Raw genomic sequence first — 23682 nt, 5'->3', positions numbered from 1 at the left:
CAGAGGCCATGAAAGAGTGCTGAATAATGCTTTTCTTGCCTTGGCTTGTTCTGCCAGCTTTCTTATAGAACTCAGGGTACCAGTCCAGGGATGATAACAACCACAATGGGCTGGGTTCTTACCCACTGATCACTCATTAAAAACACCTCACAGGTGGATCTTAAGCAAGCATTTTCTCAACTGAGGCTTCTTTCATTGAAGACTCTAGCTGTGTCATGTTGACATAAAAAACCAGCCAGTATAAATATACATATATGGGTGTAATAGAAATTAATGGAGAAGAGCCATAAATTTGAAAGAAGATAAGGATAGATGCTTGGTAGAGTTTGGAGGAAAAAAATAAAAGGGAGAAAGGGTACAATTATCTTAAATAGTCAGGAAAAACATCTCTGAGCTGTCCTCAGAGTTAACATTTAGAGTTCACCATATTATATAAAAATCATGTACATTACCCTCTTGATGCCTCCATTTCTTAATGATACCTTGACAAAATTTAATTGGTAGTAGAGTACAGTATTTAGTAAAAATATTAACAGTGAACATCATGAACATAGTGTTCAATACAGACTCCCAATCTAGGGTATTCTAGCCCTTCCAATCGTGTTAGCTGTTAGCCTACAAGAGGAAATCTTGGAGTTTCATGTTCTCCCTCAAGTTCTCTTGGGAGGCATTCCTATATTCATTCCACTTTGTTTCTTCCTTGTTTAGCTCTTGGTGGCAGTTTACTGTCATATATGCACAATTTCTTAAGCAGTTCTGTGAAGGAAGAGTGTAGACTGAGGCTTTATTCTCACATACAACCCTGGAAATTTTTTGAAAATAAATTTTCATGCTACACAGTTAAGACACTGACTAATGAAGTATATTTCTGATAATCCTTCCAGATGGCTTTAATTGTCTTAAGGCAAAATATTGGGCTATTTTTTTATTGATAATACTCATAGACATTCTATTTCTTATTTGTGTTATAAACTTGTTCTATTTTATCAATATATGATCGTTTTGAATGTTTCCAAAGTGATCTTTTACTGTCAACTGCTCTGAATATGCCTGAAACCATCAGCAGTCGTCTAATTCTGTGGCTGCTTAGAAGTTGAATGTTGTTTCCATGTCATTCAGAGATAGCAATTCATCATCTTTAGACAGCCTGATCCAAACATTAAACATATGGACACAATGTCTTATTTGTTTCTTTTTCTCATGGTGTAACATGAGTCGTTGCCAGTCCAAGCTCCAATCTTACATGTGAAAGCCACAGCATTCTCTATTTCAAATTTCTTACATTACCATCTCATTATAATAGTAACTACTAAAATAATCAAACTATAAAAACAAACATTTATATTTCATCTCACATTTTTGCATATGGTTTTGTTATTGGATATTATTGGTATGAGGGCTTATGTCAGGACAGTTTGCCATGGCATGCAGACTGGATAATAGACTCATAAGGAAGTCATTCTCCTCCCATTACAGTTCCACTGTAACCAAAAGAAGAATCAAAGAAACCCATTGAACTCATCCTTTTAAAGGGTCTGTAATCTCTGATTAGTAAAAAGCTAAGAAATGACCTCATTAGTCTGGCCTGAGAGAACAATGAAGTTTGACAATAAGACATGTTACTTTATCAGTCAAGCTTATTACCATATTTTTTCTTCCTCCTTATCAGTGTTTCTTCTTTCAGTGTCTTTGTTATTAGGGTTCCCTGTGGAAGAAAGTTGGTGAAGCTATATCCTCTCAGCTTTTCTATTTTTGTGAATGCTTTTATCCCTCCATTGTATTGGGTATCCTTTTCTTAGTCAACTGTTTTGGCTTAATTCTTTTCTACCGGTACTGCGAAAATATAATCTTACTCTAAGTGAGCCTAAGTTTATTCTGAAAAGTCTGCTGTAAGTCATATTGGGACTCATGTTTTATGTGTTAATATTTTTGTCATAACCTTGGGGATTTGATCCTTCACATCTAGATGATTGTTTAGATTTTCCTCATTTTTACTTATTTGAGCAGTTTTTTTTGTAATGTGTTTTGATTATAACTGTCTCCTCCCCAATATTATCTCATATTTCCCTTTTATTAATATTTTTTAATATTTCCTATTTTCTCTCCTTTTTGTTCTCAAATCCATAGCCTTTACACAAGTGTGTGTAAATTTGTGGCCATCCACTTGAATATGGCAACCAACCGGGGTGCAAAACCTAAGTCAACTATTGTCCATTTTCTCAGCTATTGAATAAGACATCCTGGCTATTTCCCTTCTCTGCACTGGGGATTTTTTCTTGCTTGAGCTTATGGAAGTCCTTCTATGAGCCATATATGCAATTCCTATCCTGTGTCCAGAATATAATCTTTTCTTAAATTTATTCACCTCATCTAATTGTTAAAATATGTCAGCCCTCTTTCTCCCAGTGGTCCCTGAGACTTAGGCACAGGGTTATGATACAGATTTACATGTTAAGGTTCAGCATTCTGAGTTCTCGGTCTCTGTATCGTGGCCAGTTGTGGATTTGCATGTTAGTTGTCATCTGCTGTTGCTTGATGAATGTTGGGAGATTGGCTAATCTGTGGGTATTTCTCTAACTCGCTAAGAGACTAATAGTATATCCATTTAAGAGAAGAATTGCCGTATATTCTCCTCGGGGACATATAACCTCTCTAGTTACTTTTTGGCCTGAATAAGTGTGTCAGGGATGAGTTTTAACTTGTGAAGTGGGTCTTAAATCCAACCAGAAAACAATTGCACACTTCCATGTTTTTCCTGCCACAATAGGATGGCAGTCACATCTTGCTAGGTCAGAGTTGTTGTAGCTCTCAGAGTTCACAATAGGATAAGAATGGTGATTACCTTATTCCTCAATTAGCACAGATAGCACTATGAAAGCTAGGGAAGAGGGTTGGGGATTTAGCTCAGTGGTAGAGCAATTGCCTAGGAAGCGCAAGGCCCTGGGTTCGGTCCCCAGCTCCAGGAAAAAAAGAACCAAAAAAAAAAAAAAAAAAAGAAAAAAGAAAGCTAGCGAAGAGTAATGAAGTGGGGTACCATAGTTTATTTATCCTCCTGAACTGTAATCCTATAAAGTGGGAATAAATATTTACAGACTGTAAATCTGTTTAGGGGATGTTTAAAATAAACTCAGAGGAAAAAAATGTGTGACCTGTGGTTTTCCACATGGCTATTTTAGATATTTCCATTTTCTGCATGTTGAAAACTTTGTTATTATTTATTGAACAAAGGTTTCTACCTGTTTGATGTTACCAAGTACTTCTTAAAACCAAAATCGTGTGTGTGTACTTTTAACATTTCCCAAAATTCCTGCAATTACCTTCTTTTTCTTCCATGTTCAAATAGCCAGGGATCTCCAATTCATTCTTCTATAATGCCTATTTATCTATTGATAGCTTCTAATACATTTTAGTTTCTCATTGTGTATTATTTTTAACTCAAGGATATTTATTAAAACTTTTATTAATTTTGACAATTGGACATGTATGTATATTGTATTCTGTTAACTTTTATACTCCACACTATATCATATCCCCCTACCCCATTCATTATCCCTACTTCTTATGAGTCCATTTTCTTTCATATTAGTCTTTCTGTGTTGTTTTTGTTTTGGTTGGTTGATTTTTCTTGTTATTTTGGGGGAGGGTATTGTGACCAATCAAGTTTAACCAAGTTGTGCTATGTGGCCACAAGTTTGAAAATACCTATTGTCAACTACTAGGCTAAACTTTGGCTCTAAAGTGAAAAGAGTTACAGACTGTTATTCAGAATTTATGAGAATTCTTGAATTTATCAAGGAATGTTAAGGTTCTGAGAGCCCATCCACTTCTATAATTAAATAACCACAGGTTTCATCTCATAATACTGCATTAAAAACAGTGGTATTATCTGTGGGAACCCATTGGCCATGCCCAGGGGATAGCATTGTTGTATCATATCTGCTGGCTCATATTTTATTCTTCATTGATCTTTCATGATGTTCTTTGAGACTTAGAGGAGGTGGTATTAATGATGTACTTATGGATGTCAAGACTTTCATTAGAATTTTTAAGTTTGTTTTATATTTTTATAATTACCATTTTAAGTACTAAACAGTCTTTCTATTTTGATGATTATTGAGTTTTCTTAACAGTTGTTTTAAGTTAATTCAACAATTTATTCATATTGGCTATTTCCAAACATTGTTTTGTCTTGGGGTGTTGTTTTTTATTATTTTTGTGTGTTAGCTATTGCTGTTTTTGCTATAGTTATTCTTGACGTGTGTTTTGTAGTATGATTCATTGACATTTTTTGTCTTTAGTTTTATTTCGTGATAGAGTCTCTCACTGTATTGCCCAAGCTGTTTTTGATTCTTATGCTCATAGGATCCATTCAAATCAGGTTGTGAGGAATAGAAAGGACAGACATAGGCCTGTTTGCCTACCCAGAAGTTCTAAGCAGTCTTCTTCCATTTGTGAGATGGCATCCTATGTCTAAAATTTATAACTGGTTGTTGTATTGTAAGTGAGTAATCCCAGAACATGCTGATTTGCAATTTAGTATGATATATTGTCTGTATGGGATATGTGTGTATATGTGTGTGTGTGGTTTTTTGTTTGTTTGTTTTGAGATATATATATATATATATATATATATATATATATATATATATATATATCTCAATGATATAAGGCCACTGTGAGTGTAGACTTGGCTCAAAAGTCACATGCACACTCAGCAGTTTATGGTCATATTTTAATGAGTCTACCTCCTATTGGACAATCCTAGAGGGTGCAGTCATAGTGACCTTTGCTGTAACTGTGACCTTAAAAGTCAAAATCTTGACATGCCATAAACCATGACCTCACAAGTTGAGCACAATAATGGGGTAGTTTCAACAATTGTATATGTTTGATATAGCCTATATTTAGGTGCATTCATACCTAAATACTGCAATTTGCCATGGTGGTGCATTGCAACATGGAATACTGATCTAATGGAGTAATGTTTTTCTACTGACATTGAAGCCATGGAATATATTCCACTAATTGACCATGTCCTAGAAATGAGAGTCTTTATAATTTGTTTCATTTCAGATTTTATTAACCTTTCACAGAGGACAAAGATAAGGATTAGTCCTTATCATCCAACCATCTGATAATGGATACTTGCACCATCAAATACTACCAAGGTTTAAATAAAGATCGAACCAGTCATTTAAACATTACAATTGGCACTTAACTAGGGAGCACCCAGGTCTCATTTAAGCATGGGTGTGTTCAAATCTAATGATTAACTGATTGTGCTGCAGGCCACTTCCCAAAATTCAATGACACAAGTCAAAAGTGGAGCCTATGTCACCAAAGCATGGGTTTCTCAAAAAATCAGACCAGATCTCAAAATTCCACCTGAGCTGCCTTGTGTAAAGAAACCCTTGGTTTCTGTTTGGTCCTGGATTTCAATGTCTCAGCACTATGTTCCAAGAGGTATCGTATGGTATCTCACAGATCTTTCCTCCCTGCAGTTAGGATCTAGTTTCTTGTTGGGAGAACAGTGTTGTAGGCAGTCATTTAGTCAGTCTGTGAACACCATAGCAGTTAGGTATTATATAATGGCCTGGGGAAAGATCCTGCTGGCATAAATGCATGTGTGGGTTTTCCTATATTTTAATTTCTTTGAATTCTTGAGAATTTCATACATGTTTACAATAAAATAATAATTATATCTGTATCTACTTCCAATATTCCTTACTTAACTCCTTACTTGCCTCCAACTGTTTACCGTAAGCATCATGACATGTGTTTGTGTGTGTGTGTGTGTGTGTGTGTGTGCGCGCGCGCGCGTGTGTGCCTATGAGAATCTTTCATATTTTTCATTAAAACCTAATATTATGAACTTTCACCTCTCTTCCTAAATACCATGTAAATACCATGAATGTCAGTCTGTGTATATGGATAACTGAAAATGTCTTGTATGGGAGGAGACAGGAACTGATTCACTACCTTAGATCCTCAAGTTTGTAATAGAATAATTAAAAATATTCAACTAATATCCCAGAGCACTCTTATTCAAGTATGATAAGCATATTTTCAGGACAGCGTAAAAGTCATCTTGCCTTATTTCAATGGGTTAATGCTCCGTTAAGACTGCTTCTAGTTTTCAGTGTTGACATACATTGGCAATGCTGTCCTTTTGATACACCTGCCAATAAAGGTAAATATACAAATTATATTTATCGACACAACTTTCATAGTTCATGATTATGACATTACATATTAGAAAACCTGTGAAATCTTAGGTCATCATCTGAAAAAATTATACAATTTTGTTGTTGCAAATACAGAGTTTTAAATAAAAATTAATGGATTATTTGGACTAATTTTAAATTTATTGTTTAAGGCATGGACAAGTGATATCCATCACATTTTAAATTTTACTACAACTTATCATTAATTTCAAAGAGTCAATACTTTATGTTCATGTCTATTATGCTAGCTTTCATTTTTCCAGGGTTTATGGCTCACTGTTGTTTAAAGACAGATAAAGTGCAATGTGATGCACATAAAGAAAAACAAGACCAGGTGGAATTTGAAAAAATTATGTTGGCCCAGAAACTGGGAAGGGGAATAACAATCAAAATGTAAATAAGAAATACTCAAGTTAATAAAGATCATAAAAGAAGGAAAGAAAAAATTATGTTTTGCCAAAAAGGGCTTCAGAAATCCTTTTTGACACATAGGTAGAATGCACTCTCAAGCTAAACTACGAAACCTATTGCAAGCACTGCCCAGGCCCTGTGGGAATTAAGTACCAGAGAATGTTAAGCAAAGTCAGCAGCAGTTCACACAGTGACAGCGAGGTTGTGACTTTGAAAGCAATTTCTGTGTTAAGATTCCACCCTCTTTATATTTGTTCATACAGTCTGATGCATAGTATGAATTTACAATTATTTTATAAGTAGCACTTGGATCGTGGCATTACATAGACAACAATCCTTCTGAAGTGTACTCCACAAGGAAAATGCAATTTCGTCCTTCTGAAAATAACCGTGTCTGTGTAAATATGCATGTACATGTGTGTTTGTGTATTTTTTATGTGTAGAAAATCTATGCACAGCGTGTAGGGTCATTTTTAATGTAAGCAACAATGCCTGAAACAAAATTTAGCGCAGGATATTTTACTTTTTCTGGTAAATTGTGCTTAACTTACTCTGCAACACTGAGCCAAAGTCTCAGTTTAATATAATTTTTATTTCCAGAGTGTTACATAAGATTCCTGAGACATACACATATGCAGTATCAGAATAATGAACTATGCAGATTTTGTAAATGAAAACAATTTATGTATTTGCCTTTATTGGCAGATATAAATTATTTTTCTATATAAACATATTTGAATGAATGTGTTTGTTATACAGTACAAAAATGATTGTATTTTTCTTCAAAGATATAAGTATTTCCGCATATGTATGCATTTCTAGATATGCTTATATTCCTGTATGTGTAGCATATGTGTAACCATGCATGTGAATATTGGACATTGGGTGTGCAATGTCTTCCACACAAAAATATACTAGTGATCAGTCAATTTATAAAAAGGAATAGTATTTTCACAGAAACAATACATAAATTACTTTACTATTGTACAAATAATTGCTAAAATGATACTTTAGGCAAAAACAAAAAAATTAATCTGTATTTGCTGAGTACCTTACATGACTCTATGGTACTATTTATTTTCCATCCCATGTTGGAAATAACTGCCAATATAGTACTCAGAGTAAGTCATGCATGAGTGTGTGTGTGCATTCGCATGCATGTATGCACACACATGTAAATATAATAATAAAAACAAATGGATGAATCTTTCAAAGTTTCTAATATTTTTCCATTATGTAAGGAAAGCCCTCAGTTTAGTTTACTTAGAAACTAAAACATATCTTTTAACATTCAACTAAATTCATTAATGTCAATTTACTTATAGTAAACTTAGAAAACATTTATTCTTTTTATTATCAATTCTGAAATGAGAAATATGGCATAGAATTGTTAATTCTTATTTCCTAAGCAGACATTGACAAAATTTCCAAATACTGGAATAACATATAGCTTCCAAAGTTAATATTAATTTCATTGAGATTTTTCTACAATAAGTAGTAAATCAACACATTTTCATATGTGTGTGTGTGAGTGAGTGTGTGTGCACAAGCTCGTGTGTGTGTGTGTATTTGTATGTATAGATTTTCCATGCACAATATGTAGGGCCATTTTTAATATAAGTAGCAATGCCAGAAACAAAAATTAATTCATGCTATTTTACTTTTCCTAGTAAATTTTATTTAACTCAGTTTATTCTGCGTAAACTATTTTAGAAAAAAAGCTGATAAAATTCAGGATATTGACTCCTTCTCAAGAATAAAAAATGACATCATTAATGAAGGCATCCCTGAATCTGCTTTATAGCAATGTTAGTCATTTATATTATTAATTTTTTTATTTTTGTTTATCTCTGTGTATCATTTTTACCCTTACATGGTGGATTGGCATAAGTCATCATACTCACATATAAATAAAGTTTGTTCTATCAGATTAAAATAGCAAATGGAAACACAATTGGCATACAAAAATATACAAATGAATACAGAGAGAAACTGATGAAGCCTAATGTAATTATTAAATTGTGTAACACTATTAGAGTCTTCTATACCATATGACCATTAAAATACAGACACATACACATATGTCCCTGTGACTTAGCTTTCCCATGTCTAGAAGACCCAACATAAATTATAATTTACAAAAACTTTTATGAAAATTTGTTTCTAATCCCCCCAACTGGAAATGAGCAAACAACCTTCCTGGAAAACAATACATCTAGAAAATAGAGATATAACATGCCCATACTACAGTGTTATTCTGAGAATATCATTAGTCCTTCTGTCTCAGTTATTTCGGGAGGGGGGAAGAATAGTTAAACTTGCATAATACTTCTCTCTATATTTTACATAATGTTTTTTTATCTTCTTTCAAAAGTAAATTTAAGTTAATAAGGATGACGAAAGGTAAATAAATAAATTCGTTCTTTGGGATGGGGAAAGATGGAAGGGGTAAGAGGCAGGAAGGAAGGAAACGTTTTAACATTAGCTGAAGCATTTTCTAGATAATTCCAATATGGAGGGTACCAATGTATATCTCAAATAAGAACATCTTATAGCTGGACAACAACTTATATGTTGAGCTCTTTCAGGACCATGAATTCACATATGCAGCTGCTCTAATTTTTTCTTTTTTTTTAAACTGGAAAGCACAATTTTCCTGAAGTCATCCAACACTCTACCTGATCTTGCAAAATAATGCCTGAGAAGTGGAGAAGAGATACAGACAGAATACTTATAATTGAGCACTTTAAAGTCACTTATTTTCTACATGTTGGCCAGGTGAGAATGCTTGTGCTCATCGGTGTCTACCACAAAACAAAGCTTCTCTGATGAGGTTAGCTTCTCTGATGATACATTAATCGATGGGTACAATGGTAAATTCTTTGGTCTGCTTTTGTACTATGTCCCATTACCATAGTGACGGTTGGAGATCCTCCTCTTGGGCAGATGATATCTCTTGGTCATAAGTTCTTTGCTTTCATAACATTATCAATATGAATTCAATGTTATTGACTGGTTTTAATCCAATCAGAAGTGGTAGAGAGAATGGAAGAGGAAATTATTTTATTTTATTTAAAATTATAAATTTTAATTAATTTGAAAACAAATTTAACTTGTCTGACTATAGCACCAATGTTTCAAGGAGAACTTTATTGTAGATTTGAGAGGTCACAGCTGGGCAAGACTGGTAATTTTACTTTTTAGCATGCAAACCACCATCTAGAGTTAGGAAGATTAGTCAATATGGATGAAGATTCCATGTCAATAACACTTTGATTTCTCCATGTTTTACAATGGAGATAATATAATTAGCTAATATTAGTATTCTTGCCTAATAGTAGTCTTGTTCTCACACTATAGGGTAACTTAATTTCATTTACTTTCATATCTCTATCACTCATTTTTTAACATTTATATATTTCCATATATTTATAATTTAGAAAGTTGATAGTGCAGTAATATGCTCTTTGATTTTAAGTATCATATTCCCACTTCTACCCTCTTTTGCCATCCTCAACCCAATATAAGCCTTTTTTTTTTTTTTTTTTTTTTTTTTTTTTTTTTTAAGTAAGTCTTTTTTTTTTTTTTTTTTTTTTGGTTCTTTTTTTTTTTTTTTTTCAGAGCTGGGGACCGAACCCAGGGCCTTGCGCTTCCTAGGCAAGCGCACTACCACTGAGCTAAATCCCCAGCCCCCAATATAAGCCTTTTTGTTTCCATTATTACCATTATATTTTATATTGTTTTATATCACTGAATTTTACACTGCTCCTTTAAACACTTTCCCATGACATTTTAATAATTTACTGACCTATGTTGTTATTGTAAATGTGGCAGCTATACCTATAATTCTAAAACTGTAATACACAATGAGAAAAGAAATTTACATGTTATGATTTTATTTTTAATTATTTCTTTAATAATTTCTTTTCCTCCTTTTCTTTCATCTCTGCAAATAAACCGTCTTTGATACCTTTTAAATTTCTCACCTTTTATCATATCTGGTTATACACACACACACAGAGAGAGAGAGAGAGAGAGAGAGAGAGAGAGAGAGAGAGAGAGAGAGATAGGTTAAGTTTTGCATTAACAATTTGTGTGCTTTTCCTTGAAGACTATTTCTGTGTCTCTGCATTTCTTACTTAATCCTTTGTGTATGGTTTGCTCCTCCTGGGCTTTCCATCTATGTGTACTAGACATGGATAATACTTAGCATGTCTATCGGTATTGTCTTTCTTCAGCTCATGTTGGAAGGTCAGGTTGGGGAGGTTATGGTTGCTAAAATTGTTAGGAGAAAAAATTCAAAGCAAACCTTTCCTCATTCTGCCACAATGATCCCAATGATCTGAATCTTATGTATTTTATAAGTTCTTTATTGAGCATAGTAACCTCTTTATAAATATTCCTAGAAGAGTTATGGGAAAATAGGAATTAGGAAAAAGTCTTAAATAGGGATAATATTCTATTCTCCATTTATGTAGTGTAAACTATGAAAATACAGTGCTCATGTACTTAAAGATAACCTTTTCTTAATCAAATGACTCCAACTCCCTGATGGTTTATGATGTATAGAAAAGGTTTGAAAGTAAATAATTATTCAGCTTTTCACTATTAAGTAGGATGGAGGCTGCTTTATATTTTTATTTAAAATATTATTTTTCAGATTTTGAATGTTTTAATTAAAAAACTGAAGATGGGAAAATAATAGTGGTCAGCATGTAGATTTTTCTTTTTTAAATTTTATTTTATTTTTAGATAAAATATAATCAATAACTCTCCTTTCTCTCCAAATACTCTTATATTGCCTGCCCTTTCCATCGTCAAATTCATGATATAACCTTAATTTTTATATATGCACACATATATAAATGTATAACCACAATCTTCTAAAGAATGGTTTAAAATAAATGCCAGCAACAGTAAAGGAAAGTATCTGAAGGGACTGATCCAAATAATTGTATTGTGATTCATATAACAAGGAATGAATTAAACAAACAAAAAGGACAAGGAGAAAATATTTTACATACAGGGTTGTCGAGTGCGGAAAATGAGTGTCAATTCAGTCCACTGTCACAATGTGACATCTGTATCACACGCCCAAACACACCACACAAGGAAGGCCCATGTACAATTTCTGAACAGGAAACAGAAATATTATAAGAAAAAGAGGTTGGACAGCACCAGATCAAAACAGAATCCTTTAGGGTTTTGAGGAAGAAGGGTTTTTTGTTCTCTGATGGGAGAAGGTGGAGTGAAAGAAGGAGGAAGAGAGAGAGAGAGAGAGAGAGAGAGAGAGAGAGAGAGAGACACAAAGACAGAGACACAGAGTGATGATAGTGTCTTTATAAAGGATATATGGTAGCTTTGGCAACAGAGGAAGTATGTTACATTCCGTGGCTAATTATAACACCACTATTGGTGCTGAGTTGCTGAAGGCAGGTTGTGGAAGCATCAGGTTCTGGAATACGGGCAGTTCCTAACAAGTGTCTTCTAGACATGACAGGATCACTTCATTAATGAAGTCACATCAGCTGGGCCTGTCTTTATGAACTTTACACAAGCATTGAGCTAGACAATATTCTATCATGGAAAGGAGAGGCACTCATGACATTTTACTCCAGTCCTATCTGAAGAGCTATTGACAGTTGATGGGGTATTTTATGGGTTTGGCCCTCAGTAGTTAGACCATTCTCTAGAATATGTCCTAACCCCTTCAGTATATTTGTAGAAAAAAAGTGATTTCAGTGAGATATTAAAACAGAACCAGGGGCTTTAGAAATGGGCCAGTGGTTGCAAGTATGGTGTGCTCATCCAGAAGACCTTGGTTCAGTTGCAAGTGTCAAGTGTCAATAGTTTAAAAACTGTAGTTGAAGTTTCATGGGATCCAATGCAGCCTTCTTGCCTCTTCCTGGACTGAAATTACACGATGCACCTACATATGCACACATGTTTAATTAATTAATTAATTAATTAATGTAAGAAAAAAGTATGAGAGGTCTCAAAGGTCAAGAGTATTTGTTGCCTTTGCAGAGGACCTGAGTTTTATTATTTGTAATCAAATGATAGCTCACAATCATCTATAATTCCAATACCAGAGGATTTTATGACCTCTTTTAACTTCTGTAGTTACCACACAAATATACGTTGAATGTACTTGTACCTAGGCAAAACATTCATAAAATAAAAATAAATCTGTATAATATTTTCTCTCTGTGTTTTAAAGAGGGTGTGAAGTTGGATGAGGCTTGAGATTTATGGAGTAGGTTTTGGGGAAGTTAGACAAAGGAGTGTGGAATAAATGTAATCAAACTACGGTCATTACAGCGGTAAAGAATCAATATATCATTTTTTAAATGAAATGTAATAATCACCCTTCCTATCTTTGTTGTTTTCATTCTCTGTGAATATAAAAGTTTTACATCTCTTTCAGAATGGGTTAAACAAAATTGAATATAAATGCAATCTTCCCTTCTGGTGTCTACATCAATGTGTGTACACTCAAACATTTGATTGCACTTAAGCAAATAAGAAATGGCGACTGCAGTTGGGACCTTTCTCCCTGTGCTACAAAAAAGTCTTCTCCTTTTTTTTTTAATGCATATACTTTTTGTTGTATATGACAAACAGCACTTTTGCTGACTGTCCTTTTTCTTTATCTCTTAGAATAATTTTCCTTGACATCTATTAATGCATCAAATCCTGTGACTTAAGATGCACCTCGAAATCAGACTAATTTTAGATCTGGCCCTCCTCATCAAAAACACTCACTGGAACCCTTTTATTTCTATTCTGTCTTCCTCACATACACAGATTCATTATTGCAGCTCATTTGCACAGTACTCTCCCTTTTCTTCAAGCAGACCTTGCACATTTCCAGCTAGATAATTCTACTGCATTATGGCACTTTTTTGTAGGATATAAGATTATGCAGATGGAATGTATTTTTTTAATACAAAAAGAAAGACTTCTCTTGGTTTTCACCACACTTCTAACCCTTAGCCCAGGTCAAAGTCCATCCTGGAAAGCTGTGTGCAGAGTCATCAACAGAGTGAATATTCTCATAGTTCTCTACAGAAATGCTGCCTTGCATGAGTAAGAGGCCTACATTTTCTCTCTAAGGGCTCTCAAGCATCTCAGATCTGTTTTCGATGAATAATCAAATGCATTTAGAATTTCAGATGTCATCAAAATTTAAGTCTACTATTCACTATATCCACTTCTGTTCTGTAGGAGATAATGACCTTTTCATGAGCTACCAAAGAGGCCCTCCGGCTCACACTTGGCTGCTTATTAATGGCACTCGATCTCTCATTAGTTCTATGTATGGTCTCAACAGAACTCAGCAAGCCCAGATGACCTTGCTAATTCATAGACACTTTTTTCCTAAATTTTTAAAGTTTCTTATTTATCATTCGTGAATTCCAGTTTTCAAATCATTCCCAAAGTAAATTTGAACATTTCTGAAATAATATTATTATTTCGAAAGAATTGGCATTGTACTAATAAATGCTTCTTCAATTTTGTGATAGTTCATACTATGAAAATATCCAAATATAGAAGCTATGATTATTTTTTTTTACATTTTGGGAAATAAAGCAAGATTATAGAAATTTAGAACAAAATTTAATTTGTTATATTCAGAATTTAAATTTTAGTGATACATTTTTTTTATTTTTTTCATTATATCAATATGCTATATAAAGGTAATTTACTAAAGGATAATGTATGGAGTGCAGATTTAGATGATTAGCAAAGTACTTGGCTAACCTGATTAATAATATTCAATTACTATTCAACCAAAATGTATAAGATTATTTGATAAAAAATGTAACTGCTGTTAGAGACTGCTTGACTAATTACCCACATGATTTTCACATGTTGAAATTCAAGAATTGGTTGGTAAGCACCTCACACTTTAACCCTAAAATATTATTGCCTTTAATAAACAGACTTGCCACACTGTGCTATACTATTTTTTACCTTTTCAATTTGTTCTGTGACATCTCTTTTTTGTTACTAAGTTGTTGAACATTTTCAGGTGTGTAGGATTATTCAATCACAGATGCCCTTTTTTAAAATTCTGTGATCACTTTGTGAGGCTTCATCACTCTAAGTTAACCATTGCTACATCTTCTACAGAGCATCCCTTTTTGGAAAGTCAATGAAGTTGTTGATTTTAAGTGTTCTTACAACAACAGAAAGGCAATGCATCCTGTTTCCTGTTTCACCATATGTTCATAAGTTAAATATAACCAGTGATTTTTCGGTTAAAATGACTTTTCAAAATATTATTATGGCTTCTTAATTGGAGGTTGTTGTGACCTTGCCACTTTTATTTCACATATTTCTATTTTCTATTTATTCCTATGGCCAGGTGATTTTGCTGTAAGTGATTTGTACAATCTGTGGGCTTCCTTTCCTGATAATACTTATTGCATGTCTGCAAAGAACTCTTACTAATGTCCATGTTATGACAATAAATATATATGTTTTTTATAACATCCCATAAACACAGTGTATGATCTTGTTGCTATGTAAAAGGCAGAAGTTTGTTTATAAATTTCCCAAGTAAGGTTTATTTTTGAATCGTCAAGCTTCATTTGTTTTTGGTTTTCCTAGCAAAGTTGGTTTTCCTAACAAAAGGCTATCATGCAATTATTTCATTAAGAAGGAGAACTTCAGAAAGTGTAATAAAAAAAATAGAAAATAACTTTTAATATTTCCACAAAGACATGTCATACTAGCTGACTTTTCCACATGTATATCATTTATTTATTGTTTATTTTATAATTTACCATCTTTGATTATGACTCAATAATGATTTTATCATTTTTGACTTCCCTATCAGGCTTCTACACATGGGATGTGAAACTTCTGTCACCTTTCAAAGGGGTTTAAAATCAGAATAAGTTACTCTTCTTTAGCTCCATGCTAACAGATTGGCTACTTGAAATTCAAATATTTATTGAATAGAACTTAATTTTCAAATGACCGTGTCTAAAGCCACCATACATACATAAATTATCCTGAACAAGATTTGACATTTTTATTTTTAACTAGTTTATATTGTCTAGGAATATGCTGGAATTTTTCAAGTACTAAATAAAATTATACAAATGTAGTTTTCTTCCTTGATTGACATCTGTGCTGTTTGCCTACATACCCATATGTATATGCAGTTATCCATTTATTGATTTTTTTCTGTTACTCTGATAAAACAGTGTTATCAAAGTCAGTGTGAGGAAGAGTGAATTTATTTCGGCTTATGTTTCTGGTTCCAGGTAGATAAGAGAACATCACAGGACAGAGAAAAGGCAACACTTGAGAGTCCTGACAGCATTAGTGGAAACTTATGAGATCATATGTTTAGCAGTAAGCATAAAACAAGGTAGCAAACTAGAAATAGGGTTAGGGTGTGTAATCTCAAAGCCCACTCCCAGTGGTATACTTTCTCCAACAATGATGTACTCCTTAAATCTCCTAAACAGTACTACCAAATGATAACTAAGTTTTCAAATTCTAGAGCCAATAAAGGACATGTCCCTTCCAATCTACCACATTTTGTCCCTTAATCTCCATAATCTTGGCAACAATGTAATACAAAACACATGTAAAAGGACTCCAGAAGTTCCCATACTCTTTCGAAGTTCTAGTTTGATACAAGGTGATTTCTCGTTGCTGATGTTGTTCTTTAGTTTTATTCATACCAATATTTTCTTTATGTTCCTTCATTTCAGCAGAGTCCTCCAAGATTCTCCCTATCTCCCTACATAACTAACATTATATTATTTCTCTCTCAGGAAAATAAAACATCAAAGCAAACAAACAAAAACAAACAAAAGTAAACAAAATAAACAAGTACTACACACGCACACACACACACACACAAACAAAACAAACAAAATATACTACCAAAATCATCATCAAAAAACACATTAAGTGTGTTTTATGTTTGTAAACTATGCATGTGAATGGGGCCTTAACCTGGAGTGTGATTGATGTAAATTGTTACTCAAAATTAGCAAATGACTCATGAATTTGTGTGTTATTCTGGCACAAGGGTCATGGCAATCTTCTCTGCACCGCTCCAATTTTAGTATTTGTATTGACAAAGCAAGCATTCAACAAAGTTTCTTATTGTAACACCAGAAAAAATAAAGACAAATAATACAAAACTTTTAATTTAACGATGGCACAGAATATACACCAACATTTCAAAAGGCAGAAATAGGGGCAAAAGGGTGAAAATACTGGACCATAACAAGATTGAAACCCAGCAGGAAATTGTCAACTCATTTAAATCATGTGTAATTTTTGGGACTTTAATTCCAAAGACTTAGATGGTTTTCTATTTCTATTAGTTGTGCTGTCTGCAACATGTACCTTTCTTTGGGCTGATTCCACCTCTATGGAGCACACCTTTGCACAAATCTTATGTTTGTAGCAGCTCCAATATCTTAGAATATTAACTAAACATTTCACTTTACTCTCCCTACTTCATGTAATGGATCTTCAGGGTCTCCTGACTATTCTAGATCTTTATATCTGAACTCTATTGCTTTATCCTGCCTGACTACCAAAACTCTGTAAACTCAAGGAGGAATAATCCACAATCCCTTTATTATTACATTTTTCATAACACTCAAACAAGCACCATGTATATAACATGGCCAAATTTTATAACCATCTTATGATCGACCCTGCCTCATTGAACCACATTAGTGATAGCTTTTGATAACAACTGCTGACTAGGAGTAAAAAATGTCTAAGCCCATTTCATATAAATTGATATGATTGATTAGACTCTTGCTCTTAAAATAAACTTCTGTTTGTCCCACTGTAAATTAAAGATTTCCTTAAAGTTGCAAATCGTCTTAGCAATTACACATCTCCCATGTCATGCTTTATAGTATATTAAAATTTTCTCTTTCAAATAAATTAGTCTAATACATTATAATTTAGCCTCAGGCAAGTTATTAGGACAAGGACAGAAAACATCCAGACACTCTACCAAAATATCATAGCAATTTCACAGAGCTTGGTGGTTATTTTAAGCCCTTGCTTCATTCTAGGCGTACCCTGGAAATCTACAGTCTGCTTTACTCTCAGCAGTATAACCATAAATGCTTCTCTAGAATTTCTTGCTAATATCTTAAACACATTAAAACCTCCTTTGCTAGTCTAAAGCCCAATGTCTTTGACATTTCTTTAGGTTCCTCACAGCAGTGGCCCCAATTTCTCCCAATGTCTGCATTATTTATGTTTCCATTGATTTGACAAAATTTCAAGAGTAAAGGCAATTTAAGGAATACCTAGTTTATTTTCGATTACTGTTCTCCTTCCTGAGGAAAAGAGATATGGTGAAGAGGCATGGAAACATGTGTCAGCTACGGAAGCAGATCAGAGAAGATGAAATAGATCACATTTCATGATCACCTTTGTATTAGTACGTATGGAATACAGAAACCAGGATGGAAGTTGGGCAAGGCTGATAGTCTCAAAGTTCATCCCTGGTGTCATTCATTTCTGAACAAGGCTGCACCACCTAAATCTATCCCAAAATGCAACAACTAGGGGCTAAGTGTCCAAATAACAGAGCCTCTGTGGGACATCTTCCATTAATTCCATTGCATACATCTGCCTTGGACCAATTACACAGGTATTTTGCTTCCCACCTCGAATTGTTTATTTTGAATCAGAGATTTTCTCCAAATTAGTGATTTATCTTTCCTATGATAGACTATTCTTGGTATTAATTTTATTTTAATTAAATCATTTTATTTATTTATGCTCTAAATGGTGTCCCCTTTCACAGTGTCCCCTCCCAGTGTTCTTCACCCCACCCACTGGAATATAGTTGGGGACCCCAGTGATTGAATTAGACAAAGACTGGAAGAAGCTGAGGAGGAAGGCAACTCCATAGAAAAACCAGCAGTCTCACCTAACCCAATCCCTGCGATCAAATGTGGAGCCACCAAACAGACAGCATTCATGAGCTGGTCCAAGGTCCCCAAGGCATATATAGCAGAAGAGTGCCCAGTCTGGCCTTAGTGGAAAAAGATGTCCCTAACCGTTGAGAAATGTGGGACTTCAGGGTGTGGGAAGGCCTGGTGGGAGGGGCAAAATTCTCTTGGAGACTGGGAGGAGGGAAGAGAAATGGAATGAGTAACTGGGGGGGGGGGTGAAGAAAAACTATAATACTTTAAAGACTGGAAAAGAGGAGCTCAGTTCAGTGAATATTTCTTGGGAGTAAAAGACATAGGAAAACATAGATATAGGCACTCAGAAAAAGAAATGCAGCTTGAAAAGGTAAGGGAACTCCAAAAAATTAAGGGAACTTAGAAAAATAAATATCTAAAGGAAAAAAGAAAAAGAAAAGAAAGAAAAAAAGAAAAAGCCATGTGATTATTTTTAGTGCAAATTCTTTTTTTAACTTTTTTTATTAAAATTATTTTAAATTTACATTTCAAATGTTATCTCCTTTCTGTCCATAAGCCCCCTATCCCATCCTCTCCCCCTTTCCACCCACCACTCACCCCTTCCTGCCTCCACACCGTGGCATTCCCCTACACTGGGGGGCCCAGCCTTGGCAGGACCAAGGGCTTCTACTTCCTTTGGTGCCCAACAAGGTCATCCTCTCTATATATGCAGCTTGAGCCATGGGTTTGTCTATGTATATTCGTTGGATAGTAGTTCAGTCCCTAGGAGCTCTGGTTGGTTGGTATTGTTGTTCTTATGGAGCTGTAAACCCCTTCAGCTCCTTCAATCCTTTCTCTAAATCTCTCTTGGGGATCCCATTCTCAGTTCACTGTTTGGCTGCAAGCATTCATCTCAGTATTTGTCATATTCTGGCTGGCTCCTGTCAGCATGTACTTCTTGGTATCAGCAATACTGTCTGAGTTTGGTGGCTGTATGTATATGGGCTGGATCCACAGATGGCGCAGGATCTGAATGGTCATTCCTTCAATCTCTGCTCCAAACTTTGTCTCTCTATCCCCTCCTATGAATATTTTTGTTCCCCTTTCTAAGAAGGACTGAAGCCTTTGCACTTTAGTAGTTCTTCTTAAGCTTCTTGTAGTCTGTGGGTTGTATCTGGGGTAATCTGAGATTTTTGGCTAATATCCTTATCAGTGAGTGCATACCATTTTTTTGTTTTGTTTTGTTTTGGGTGATTGGGTTAATATGCTCTGCTAAAGTAGGGCAACAACAGTTACACATTTTATTATATTTTGTAGATGATTGTTCTTGGTTTTGTGAAGAAGAAACAATAAATTTAGCAACCTAGAAGAAGAAGGTTGGAGAAAGAATACAAAATTCTGATATACAGGGGCTAGGAAAAAGTGTCTGTAGATACTTTGAGTCTTCGGACACTGACAAGGACTAAGAGAAATAGGTGGGTTTCAGAGAAGCAGGCCTCCACCCTATCCAGGGACCATTGGATGAAAAAGCGGGAAAGCATAATCTGAGCAATCCAGAAGTGGCAGTTGGGTCCCCTCCCTGGGTGGCATCAGAGGCAGCACTGGTGAGCAGGACTATGTCTAATAAAAATGTTTATGGAAAATATTTGAGATTGATAAATGCAAGTAAAATAAAAAATCCCTCAGAAAAAAAGATGTTTGAAGTTGGTCAATGCAAGAAAAGATCTTTAAAGTTGGTAAATGCAAGTAGAGAGTTATAAATGTTGGAGGGTCTAATGCTTTACGTTATATAAAAGAAGTTACAGGAATGTAAGAGATGTTATTTTAAAAGGAGGGAAATGTTTCATAGTCCCCCCAATTGCTATTTTTATTTCAAAGTTCAGAGTTCTAACATTGATCAATGGAGTTCTGATAAGCTAATTGAAAACTGGCAGTTTACAATTTAGTGGCGAGATCAAGATTTTAATTTCCCTTTGGTTATCTAATGAATATAAACTTAAAGTTGCTTCCTATCATGCTAAGAATATCTCTGCTCAATCTTTGTATCTATAGCTGCAAACCTGTAGAGTTTACTGTGTCTCAAAGGCATGACCTACTCCTCTTGTCTAATTAACACCTGTTAACTATATTTCTTAATGGTAAATACAAATGTGCATGTTTTTGTAACTAAAGTTCACATAAGATTTGGACCTAGCCCTTACAGAAATCTAATGGACTCCAGATAACTGTACCTGCCTCTTCTGATCCAATGCATGAGGTGTCCCCAAATGAAAATGATATAAACGAGCATATATCACACAAATTAGAATTTATATACATTGAAGGATATGTATTAAATATAAATTTTAGTATGTGTCAACATAAGATGACCTGTCCTTAAAAATTATACATGTTCACACATGCATGTGTGCATAGTTCACATTAAATATAAATTATACCAGTTAAATATAAATTGTATACATTGAATATGATTTATATACATTAATATATATTTTAAATATAAATCATATGCAATAAATAGTCATGATATATTTTAAGGAAAATTATGTACATTAAATGTTAATTTTAAATATTAAAATATTAATTAAATATGAGTTAAATCTATAAAATATAAGTTATAATCTATATAATATGCAGAATTTCCAATGTCCTCAAGAACAGGGAATTATGAGCCCATGGCACTCTAAAAATCGGTTATAAGAAAAACCTTTAAAGGGAGTTGCATACTTTTTACCACAATATTCTTTTTTAGAAAGTTTTGACCTTGGATGCCAAATTACTGTCTGGTGCTGAGTGTCCATGGCACCCTACTACTAGGCACACTTAGGTGAAAATGGAAGGTTCTGCTTACAAGCACCTTCCATGTATGGTATGGTCCTGATCAGATATTAATATAGGAAAGAGGTCATGTTTGTGTTTTTTGTAGATGATGAAGGAGCATAGTGACAGCTAGAGCGATCGGTGAGACATTCTTATGATGGGAACAAAGAATGCTGATGACCACAACCTAGCTGAGAGCTCTGATGATCATGACTATGAAGCTGTACTAGGCGTATGCTCCTGATCCTCTTTTGATACATCCTTCTGAATGGTCAAGGCCAGAAGTACTTGTATCCTCTAATAATACTCAGCTGTTGGGATTTGCTTAGTCTGAGAGTAAAAGTTGACCAATATTGACTTACACTTCTATGGGTCATGGCCTACTATTTGCTTCACTATAAATACTTCCAGTGCTGCCAGTGTTTCTGTGTCCCATAAGTTTTGGAAGAAGAATGTCTCTAAGACTATAGTGCAAAGCATTTCGATGGGAAAAACTGTGTCTCAGAATGGACAAACTGCCTTGCCTCAGACTTTCGGACCTTGCAGGACAGAGTACACAGAGACTGTGGAACTTGCCTTCAAAAAACTCAATCAAGTAGAGAAGTTGTTATAATGACCCTGTCCTATCCTTTAATGTGACCACTTATCATGGACTAGTTCTGAAATCAATCCAATATTGGAAAAAAGGAAATGATAGTTGGCATTAGGAGGGCTGGTTCTGGACATTTTCAGAGACAAATTTGGAAATTGGCAGCTGCCTTGTAGGATTGTATGTTTGCTGTGGAAAAGAATGGAACCAGTTTTAGAGTTAAGGAAAACGCAACATCCTGTTTTACTTCCACCACTCAATCTTTTATTAATTGGGAATATTAACTTGTTATTGGCTCTGATAATGGTTCAATGTCTTTTATTTTGTCTTTTGTCCAATTGTGTTTCTTCGCTGTATAGTGGTCAATCTGTAATAGTAGTATATCACCCAGCTTTTATTATGAGTTCTGTACACTAGGCTGAGCCCTGCTGCCATAAAAAAGGCTTACAAATATTTAAAAAAATGAGATTATACTCAGCAAGGAGCAAAAGTGTGGTTGGTATGATCATTGCCAGGATTGTTGTTCTCCTAACACTTATAGTCAGTGTTATTACTTCTGCATTGGCATTAGCACAAGAGGTAAAAAGAGCCAGTTTTGTTACTCATCATCCTCAATATGTAAACAATGCCCTGAGCATAAAGACAGTTTAGGTAGACTGCTAGAACAGCAAGTTGATGTGTTATATGATATAGTGCAGATCATGGGAGATGAAGTGCAAGGAACAAACTCAGAAGCCATGTGTAATGTCAAGTTCGATATCTATGGATTTGTCTCATTTCAAGAATATATAAAAAGCCAGCATACTTGGACCAAAGTTAAAATGCACCTTTAAGGTATTCACAATACTGATACTTCTTTAGATTTGTTAGCCCTGCATAGAGAGATTGTAAGTATAAAAATGCAAAACCTTTGTCTTTTGATGCTGCTAGCAATGCAAATAATATTCAGAAAATTTACAGGCAAATTTCCTTTCTGGCCCACATTACTTCCCTTATTAGGCATAGATGGCTTTATAATCCCTTTTATCGCTTGTCTATTACCTGTTATTTTGAGAGGAATGATCAGATCTTGAACAGATGTCAAAGCAGAGTTGTGTACTCTAAAGCTCCAATGTCTTCCCTAGACCAAGTTGATAGTCAATGATAGGTAAGGTTGTCTTAAAGAGCTTATCAACTTAAGAGAGGCCATGAATAGAAGATTATTCACGTGCCAATGATGGGTAAGAGCTTTTGTGGATGGCAACCTAAGACAGTCACACATTTTTGCTCTGTGACTGATAAAGTGCCTCTTATTAAAAAACAACAACAGACAAACAAACAAAAAATAGGTAAGATTCACTTGGGGGTAGATCAACCTAAGACAGGGCAGGAATGCTAGGATTTATGTACCGATGACAGGTATGGTTCATTCTTCCTGAGTGGATTCCTATGACAGGCATAGTCTATCTGTGCCAAGCTGAGGCAGCTTTGGCATCTGTAGATAAAAAGGGGAGACATGTGAGGAGCACTTCCAGAGTTAACTTATGCTGACCTCTTGCTTGTGATTAATCATGAATGACTCTCCCTTATATCTGTGTTTGTTTCTAATTAAAACATGTGCTATTTCTCCACTTACACAAATGTCCTGGAGAGACTGTCATAGCCTAAATTAAGTAGCTGTAGTCAAACAGATACTGTGTACCATAAACATTCCACATTAACATTTGTGGTCATTGTTTATCTT

At 34.5% G+C, this 23682-nt stretch overlaps 1 non-coding gene across 1 annotated transcript; it reads right to left on the bottom strand.

The window, feature by feature from the left end:
- Nucleotides 1–16646: 16646 nt before the first annotated feature.
- LOC120094866 (U6 spliceosomal RNA) lies at nt 16647–16751 on the bottom strand. The gene has a single exon (XR_005489564.1). It is a non-coding gene; the product is annotated as a U6 spliceosomal RNA (small nuclear RNA).
- Nucleotides 16752–23682: the final 6931 nt, after the last annotated feature.

Source organism: Rattus norvegicus, chromosome 9 (genome assembly GCF_036323735.1).
Source record: "Rattus norvegicus strain BN/NHsdMcwi chromosome 9, GRCr8, whole genome shotgun sequence".
NCBI lineage: Eukaryota > Metazoa > Chordata > Mammalia > Rodentia > Muridae > Rattus > Rattus norvegicus.
The sequence above is the reverse complement of the archived record's forward strand: the minus strand, read 5'-3'. Positions and strand labels throughout refer to the sequence as shown.